Raw genomic sequence first — 6,191 nt, forward strand, 5'->3', positions numbered from 1 at the left:
ACATATTTGTATAATGTGAGGTCACTACTGCTGGCTGTTAGTTTCTTGACACCTGCCGCCATAAGTTTGTTCATGCTTATTGGCTAGTTCTTCAGGGCCTCCTCCTGTGTGGTGTGTGTAGAAAATTATAGTCATTCTACTTAAACATCCATTACTCAAACTGTCTTCATAAGCTAGGTGGGATCATGTCATAAAGATGCATTTTAATCTTGCAGATTATCCTGTGTGAGTTTCTTGTCCTGGTGTGGGTTCTCTGCAGGATGGCATAGGCCTTACACATGCAGTGTCCAACCTATTTTCCCTGCCTTCATTGCTACCATCCTCAGAGCGGTGTTAGGATGGTATCGTATACTGTCAAAGTAATATTGAGCCATTTATACTGGACTGTCCACCAGCGCTGTTATCAGATAATGAAATGCTCGTTTCTCTACCATAAGCCACCTCCAACATCATTTTGATTAAACATCATTCTGATTAAACAGGAGTATTTATGTCTGTAATAAAATCATCTATCTAGTCTATAATGACTAAAGAGTAGACTCACTCCCCACATCATGTCTTTTTAAGTTTTATGCTGGGGGGCTCCGGGAATGCAAACATGGTATGTAAGGGACATGTGGTTAGAAAAGTGAAGGTGCAATTCAGGGAGGGAGTTGACTTGTGTGTCCTGCTCCATCCTTTATTTTATATCTCAGAGGGCTGCAGTGTGGACCAATCTTGGAAGGCTGAGGTGGAAGGTGACAATCAAATCAGCCAATCAGAGGGAAGCAACTCTGTTGACATTTACCTAAGGCTCCTGGACTTAGCTGACCACAGCCTTCCTATCGAGTCCACCAATGAGCTGCAAGTGATGCTAGGGTTCCATGGGGTCACTTGAGAGATTGGATGATAGGATTTGTAGTTCAAAGTTACCCACCCATTTACTGACCTCCTTCATTATATAGGCAACATCATGGAAGGGAACTACTTCAGAATTTCACTCTTTAACATTTCATGTATGGCAAATATTGGAGTTAAATTCTTAGCTAGATGGGACCCTGAGCACCCAAATCAAATGAGAGAATCGAAAACAGTAGGTCTGGGACAAGGTGGCATGTCCGGTGAACAGGTCAGGGTTCCATAGCCGCAGGCAGAACAGTTGAAACTGGAGCAGCAGTATGACCAGGTGGACTGGGGACAGTCAGGAGTCATCAGGCCAGGTAGTCCTGAGACATGGTCTTGGGCTCAGATCCTCCGGGAGGGGAGGGAGAGAGTATTAGAGGGAGCATACTTAAATCCACACAGGACACCAGATAAGACAGGATAATTACACCAGATATAACAAACTGACCCTATTTGTGTAGTGGGGCGGGGGGGACAAGGCTGAGTATAGCCCACAAAGATCTCCTCCACTGTACGAGCCAGAAGGGGCGCAAAACCAAACAGGAAGATCATGTTAGTGACCCAACCCACTCAAGTGACGCACCCCTCCTAGGAAAGGCATGAAGAGCACTAGTAAGCCAGTGTCTCAGCCCCCGTAATAGTTTCAGAGGCAGAGGTTCCCAGTGGAGAGAGGGGAGCCGGCCAGGCAGAGAGAGCAAGGGCGGTTTGGCGCTCCAGAGCCTTTCCGTTCACCTTCGCACCCCTGGGCCAGACTACACTCAATCGTAGGACCTACTGAAGAGATGAGTCTAAAGTAAAGACTTAAAGGTCGAGGCCGAGTCTACATCTCACATCGATAGGCAGACCATTCCATAAAAATTGAGCTCTATTGGAGAATGCCCTGCCTCCAGCTGTTTGCTTAGAAAGTCTAGGGACAATAAGGAGACCTGCGTCTTGTGACCGTAGCGTACGTGTAGGTGTGTACGGCAGGACCAAATCGGAGGGATAGGTAGGATCAAGCCTATGTATTGCTTTGTAGGTTAGCAGTAAAATCTTGATATCAGCCCTAGTCTTAACATGATGCCAGTATAGAGAGGCTAGCACTGGGGTAATTTGATACAATTTTGGTGTTCTAGTCAAGATTCCAGAAGCCATGTTTAGCACTAACGGAATTTTATTTAGTACTTTATGCAGGTAGCTGGAGAGTAGAGCATTTCAGTAGTCTAATCTAGAAGTAACAAAAGCTCGGATTAGTTTTTCTACATAATTTCTGGACAAAAGATTACTGATTTTTGCAATGTTACAAAGATGGACAAAAGTTGTCCTTGAAATATTCTTGATGTGTTTGTCAAAAGAGAGATGAGGGTCCAAAGTAATGCCGAGGTCAAAAGCAAATCAAATCAAATGTATTTATATAGCCCTTCGTGCATCAGCTGTACAGAAACCCAGCCTAAAACCCCAAACAGCAAGCAATGCAGGTGTAGAAGCATGGTGGCTAGGAAAAACTCCCTACAAAGGCCAAAACCTAGGAAGAAACCTAGAGAGGAACCAGGCTATGAGGGGTGGCTATTCCTCTTCTGGCTGTGCCGGGTGGAGATTATAACAGAACATGGCCAAGATGTTCAAATGTTCATAAATGACCAGCATGGTCAAATAATAATAATCACAGGCAGAACAGTTGAAACTGGAGCAGCATCCATCTATGGAGAAACATAAAAAAATGACCTCTTTAAAATTTCAATATAATCAGATTCTCTCAGCTAAAATTGCTAAATCTTTTCTCTATGCCAAGCAAAAATATTTTGAGTTAGGTGATAAACCACACAAATTACTCGCCAGACAACTTCGAAAAAAAGTGAGTGGCCGAATGATTCACAAAGTTAAATCTGCATCTGGGGAATTACTCTCTTCCCCCAAAGACATCAATGACAGATTCCGTCAGTTTTATGAGACTCTTATATACATCGAAAGCGGATCCTAACCCCTTAATTATGCAAACATTTTTGGAGGACTGTAATCTTCCTGCCCTGAACCAGGAAGATTCTAACTTCCTGAATAAGGAAATATCTCTTGATGAAATTCGAGAAACAATGAAATCTCTAAAGAGTGGCAAGACCCCGGGCCCAGATGGATACCCTGGTGAATTCTATAAAACATTCAGCAACATGCTCTCTCCCTACCTGCACAAAATGTTGGTTCAGGACAATAAGGATGGAGCTCTCCCTTCTACTTTGGATGAAGCGTTCATTACAGTTATACATAAGAAGGGTAAATATCCGGAAGAGGTAGGATCATACAGGCCAATATCTCTCCTTAATACAGACCAAAAGATTTGAGCAAAAACTCTGGCTAACAGGCTTAGCATTTTAATTGGCAAATTGACCGGCTTTATCCCTACCAGAAACTCACTCTTTTATCTCAGGCGCCTCTTCAACATTATGTATTCTCAGAGGTTACCCAACATGGACCTTGCCGTCATATCTCTTGACGCCGAAAAGGCCTTTGACCAAGTTGAGTGGCCATATCTATTCAAGGTCCTACATAAATTTAATATTGGAGATGGGTTCATAAATTGGATCCAGCTTTTATATAGGAACCCATGTGCCAGAATATTCACTAACCAATCATTGTCGCCCCGATTTAACCTTTACAGAGGGACAAGGCAGGGTTGTGCTCTATCGCCTATGCTCTTCGCCCTAATTATCGAACCGCTCGCTCAGACGATTAGATCCCATGCAGCAATACACGGCTATAATACTAAAGATACTCTAAATAAGATTTCCCTATACGCAGATGACATCCTCCTCTATGTAACAGAACCCAAGGCTAGTATCCCAGCTGTTCTTGATGTGATCAATTTGTTTGGTACCTTCTCGGGATACAGAACAAATTGGAACAAGAGTGAATTAATGCCCATACGGTCGCAAAACACCTCCTGGCTAGAACATCTCCCAATTAAGTTATCTTCAGAAAAATGTACCTACCTAGGAATTGTAGTTACCAAACAATACTCCTTACATACCTTAAGGGAACATTTTGACATTCGCCATATGGTTAGTGAGAAAGACCACATTGCAAATGTACGGTCCCTTACTAGACGTCCGAAAACGTTTGTAAAATTCGCGGACGGCGACGGCCGTGCGGCAGGGCCGGATCTTCCAGAAAGTCATCAAACGAACTCTCTCGGACATTCAGTTTCCGTTTTGTAAAATAATCAATTTTGGTCATTTTCCGCTGTCCCGGTAAATCCCGCAAGAGGGCGAATGTAATCATATTGCAAATGTACAAAACATCACGAATCACGACTTGGCCTTATCTCCTAAATGGAAAATATTTCGAAGCCGAAACTTGGTGAGCATAGGTTTGGCATAATGGGCAGTTGGCCCTGAACAAGATGGCATCTAGGCCTCAACGGTTTTTGAGTTATGGCCATTTTTCTGGGATTAAAGGTCCAAAATGAAAATAGAGCAATAATTTTTCCGCTTCACATCAAAGTAAAGGAACCTTCGGTGTCAGTAAAAAAAACAGCCATTTATCTATCATCATTTATGAGAAATCGTACAATGTCAAATTGGTGATGTTCAAAAATAGGTGTTTTAAAAAAAAAACAGTTACAGATCCAGTTGCAGCGTGTTCATACAAATCTTTTTAAAGTGTGCTTCGGAGCTCTGCGAGATTTCTGTGATTTTCTGTGATTTTCTGAAATAACACACACTCACTAAACCCTCCGTAAATAAGTCAGTTCTTAACATAAAGACTTAAAACTCAAAATTCTATAATTGCCTACCCCACGGAGGATATGTGTTCACTCTCAGCTTCCTGTGTAAACCGGAAGTGCCTTAAAATGGTGTCATAGGTGCTGTTTTGAAAGGTTAAAAAGGTCAGATCGTTTCAAAACTTCCTATGTGTGATTAGGCAACCCCCATGAACTGTAAGTCAGTCATTTCTCCCAACAGATGTCAAAGAAAATCTCTCTCACACACACACACACACACAGCAAGGATGGAGTGACAAAGTGCGGTGCTTAAAGACATACAGAGCCTGCAATTGCATTTCCATATTCTCTAGGCTGTGCCGAATTCAACTTGATGCCCCGCTTGATCGACCGTGAAAGAAGTAGGCCGAAAATTAAGCCTGGCCCTAAATGTCATTTGCTTTTGGGTGACAGTGAGAGAACTGTTAGGGTGAGAAGCACAATTCGACCTCAGGTACGTTCCTGAGGTCCTCCCGATCTGTGCAAGCCTAACCTTGACCATGTGGCATTAACCCTTCACAGTTAATCAGGGTTTTTTGATTACAATGACATCTCTGTCCATAGGAATACATTGCCTGCTCCTCTAAAGTCAACTTGAAGCCTATGTGGGTTATGAATGCCTTATGAACCTGTCTTCAATGACAGTCCATCAGGACACTATGAGGTCTACCTGTGTTGATTCTAACCTTCCTGGAGCAACCGGAAGTGGTTAAAATCACCCTAAACGTGTTTTTCCATACCCAACCAGCAGTTTGTGATAAATAGTGCATTCAACCCTGTGTAAATCGGTCAGTTCTTAACGTAAACACTTAAAACTCAGGATTCTATAAAGGCATACCCCAATCAGGATATGAGTTGATTTATAGCTTCCTGTGCCAACCGGAAGTGCCTTAAATGGTGTCAGAGTGGCTGTTTCGAAGGGTTAAAAAGGTCAGATCTTTTCAAAACTTCATATGTGTGATTAGGCAACCCCCATGAACTGTAAATCAGTCATTTCACCCATAAAATTTCAAAGAAAAACTCAATCACACACACACACAGCTTGGAAGAAGGGACATATTGGGGTGCGTAGAGACAGACAGTGCCTGCAATAGTTACCTTTGTTCGAGCTAAAAAAATAACCGTCAGACCTAGAGTTCTGAAACTTTAGAAACCTGTTCTAGACCTCAGGTCGATAGTGCGTGGTGAGTTAGGTGGCTCTAGAAGGTTCTCGGACCGAGAAACAGCCTCGTATATTTGAAATAACTTCAATTCATTTTTGCATCACGAAAATGCCGACATTTAGAAATGTCCCAGAGTCGCAAGACTAGGGTGCATTGCAACCGCTTCGGCCCATAGAGACGGACCCCAACATTTCTGTCCGATTGCTCACTCATTCCGTAGCAAGGCATGGAAAAAAGTGGATTTTCAGCACCAATTAGGGTCTTGCTCGGACACCAAATGACCTATCGAGCCGAAGCTTGGGATTCGGGGTCGCCTCACATAGGCCTACACATAATGTCAGAACTGGACCCGCAGCTAGAACGTAACTATGTGTTTTACGTTTTTACTATTGTTTGAACAGAAGGCGTTGTGA

Source organism: Oncorhynchus tshawytscha, linkage group LG04, assembly GCF_018296145.1.
Source record: "Oncorhynchus tshawytscha isolate Ot180627B linkage group LG04, Otsh_v2.0, whole genome shotgun sequence".
Lineage (NCBI taxonomy): Eukaryota > Metazoa > Chordata > Actinopteri > Salmoniformes > Salmonidae > Oncorhynchus > Oncorhynchus tshawytscha.